We start from the raw sequence: 3,560 nt of genomic DNA on the forward strand, positions 1-3,560 counted from the left end.
TCATTTTTAATTGTTAGTTTTTTTGTAGCAGTTACTGTATTTTAAGTTATTTTGTATTTTTGTATCCATGTGTCCAGAAAAACATTTCATCTCATCATCATTTGTATGATCTGTATTAAGAAAATAACTGGATTAAAATGGTGAAATTTGTTTAAATGTATATTATAGTATGACCTTTTCACCTCTCTAAATTGACTAAATTATTCCTGTGCTAGCAGGTTATTAGTTTTACTTTCTCCTTCTGTATCATCACACTATTTCTTTACAACATTTCTGTCTTTGGACTATGTGTCCTGGCAGCTTAGTGGCCTGAGACCAGAGCCATTTCTGACTATATGACTTCAAACAGCAGCGAAACCACACACATAATCTTGAAAAAGCTGTTGACAGCCTCTATGATAGTGCTAGTTATCATGCAAGTGGTCCATGAAAGTAGCAATCCAACTGACTGCATTTATCTGGCAGCAAACAAATCGAAAGACAAAACAATAACGTAACAACGAGAAGAACAATACCAAATATGCCTAAAAAAAAGAGAGCGGGGATGAGAGAGAAAAGAGAGAATGATAACATTGGTCCTGCGGTATTGGACTTCACTTAATCCCCATCATGTGTTAATGTCACTGTGATGGCGTTGTGCACTGCAATTACCTCCCACTCATACATTGTACAGGCAGACAGGGACAAGAGCAGATGCTGCTGCTATGAAGACAGATCACTGTAGGCTCAACATGCCCCCCCCTGAGCTGTGATGCTGGGGTGTACAGAGGATGTGTGTATCTGTGTGTGATTGAGAGTGGGAGAGAGTGTGTGTGTGAGATAGAGAGAGAGTGACAAACAATTTTTTGTTTTATTTATTTAATGAACCGAATGAATTGAATTCACAACACACACACTCACAAACACTGTTTAAAAAAATATTAATTTGGTGATTTTTTAAATTTATTTGTTATTTAAACACAAATACGCACGTTGTTGTATTTATTTTATTTTATTAATTAAATGAACTGCATGAGATGAATTGTTCTTTTGTATTATCTTTTAAGTTTTAGCAATATTGTTCTTTGACATTCATGTCAATAAAGCAAAATTTAATTCAGAGAGAGTAAGAGTGAGTGTGAGCACGTATCTGTCTTTGGATGCATGTCTTTTCCGTGAGTTTTGCAGCTACTTGCAAGTGTTTTGGTGTTTTAGCTTGCCTGCACCGCTCTCTGTCAATGTATTAATAATTAGTTAGTATCTGAATGTACAGTATCTGCACTGCAAATGTGTGTGTGTGTGTGTGCCCTATTGATCAGCCAGACTGCACCCAAGGCTCCGGATGGATGACCCTCTATTAGGCTGTCTGTTTCCCAGGAAAGAACACCTCAGCCTGGGGAGAATATAATGCTGGCCATGAGCTGCCTGGATTTTACTCCACTGTTTTACCCCCTATCCAGAAAGAAGCATTTTAGAAAACACTTCAGCTGGCAGTCATTGCAATTGAATTACACAAAATAAATAGACACAATTTGGTAAAGAATCCTTAGTATGTTTTAACTGAATTGAAGCAAAAGTAGTTTATCCAAAATAAAATAAATAAAAATCTGACAATGTTTCATAGTGTTTACTTTGAATGTTTTATTTTTTTCCTACACTATACACAAGTTTTTAAGCATGGATAAGGTTCAGCAACTAATACAAGTTAGGAAAATATCCTTATCATGGTTAAAATAAGACAATAATTATTTTATTTGTTAGCCTGAAATGAGAAGGGAACTCTTTGGCATCAAAGGTGAATGTGTTATGCGTCCATTCACTACCCTGGCCTTCACACTGTTACGTATGAAACACACCAGCCATGTGGCACCATCTTGGATATGCTGCACATACAGAACAAGAAATCAAAAGTACAGAAGCCGGGATGTGCTAATCTGAGGAACAAATGTCAAATAATTGCTGTTTATCTTCTCACGGCACAGGTAGTACTGGAGAAAATTTGTTGTCACATCTAGAGGAATGATTTATCACTAAACCTTCAGGGCACAACATGTACTGAGTGCCATCATTTGCAAATGCTTAAGACAGGATGCAGGTGTCACCTGAACCTTGGTGAGCTTGACTTGTCTCTTACGTCCCCCCAAGCTTTAGTGTGATGGAGCCGGGTTTATATACAGACAGTTAAGCAGGTGTTAATTTCAATTAATTTTGGTGAAACCAACTCTTCAAGGATAAGGTTTAGTATTTATTTAAGATAAGGCCCCTTCTTCCTTTTACATTCATCAACCAATAAAAAGGACTAAAACCAACCACTTTGTTACTTGGTTGTTTAAAGTTCGAACCAGCCCAATTTTCAATATACTGTATTATCCATTTTGTCTATAAACATTACGGTTTCAAAACAAGCCTATGTTGCACAAGGCTTCATTTCCATTTGGCTGTCCAGCTGGATGCCTCAGAAAAACCTCCTTGCATGTGTGACCACTGTCGCTTCTGGCAGTTTTTGTACTCTTTCCATTTCACACCCTTTTGCTCAGTTCCAGAATCCATCCATGTCATTTAAATTTGATTAAACACACAAGGATCCCCATCTTGTCTACTACCCATCTCTTGAGCCCATCGTTCTCCTGTCTCTTCTCTCAACTTTTGCTCAATGACGTCATCCCCCTGCTTAACTCTCCTACTCCAGTCTGTCACCCTATTCTCACTCCTTACAGCAGCTACATCGTTATGTAATGTTGCTTACTATAATTAGCTAATCTTTCTGTTATCCAATTATTTCCATAGTTTTATGCTATTTTCTTCTGCGGATGCTTGCAGAATTATGAAAAAATAAATAAAAATCTACGTTTTAGCAATTAAATTGTTTCTTTTTACTGCCTCTCTATCTTTGAGACAGGCATAAGCTCACTACCTGAACTCCTCTTTTCATTTTCTTCTTCTTAGCCATCACTCTGCTCTGATTTTAGCACTCATGTCTTGTATTTTCCTGGGAAATATAATGTCGACATGTCAGCTGAGAAAAATGTCATATGCAGGCTGTGACACACTGAAGATTGTCTGAAAACATGGCCTGTTTTTCATTTGTTGTACTCTCAGACTTCAGCCAGGACTAAATGTATGAATGATTTTGTTTTATGATATGAAAAGAAGCGTTAATAATAAAATTTAATATTGACAGACACTGCTTTAACATAGCTGTCAGAGAGAACATTTACATAATTGACCTTTCTCATTAAACGGGCTCTCGTTTAGCTGTTTTACTGCTAGTAAAGGCACTGTGCAGAAAATGTTTCACACATTTTAAGCTACAAAAGAAGGTTAAATTGCCAAAAGCTATTAAGTATTTGGTCTTTGATATGCAACATTATTTTAGGCAGCAGAGCTGTGGGAATATGGGCAGTAGTTCTGAACCTCATTCTCTTTTCATAGTATGTTACAGCTGAAAAACAGATACCATTTGGAAGCCACTGAGACAGGTAATAAACCAAAGTAGGCGTCCAATTAATGTTATATCATATACTGTAATATACAGACAAATGTGGTCAGTGTGAGCACATATAGCATAGCGAACAAATTTA

Source organism: Micropterus dolomieu, linkage group LG12 (genome assembly GCF_021292245.1).
Source record: "Micropterus dolomieu isolate WLL.071019.BEF.003 ecotype Adirondacks linkage group LG12, ASM2129224v1, whole genome shotgun sequence".
NCBI lineage: Eukaryota > Metazoa > Chordata > Actinopteri > Centrarchiformes > Centrarchidae > Micropterus > Micropterus dolomieu.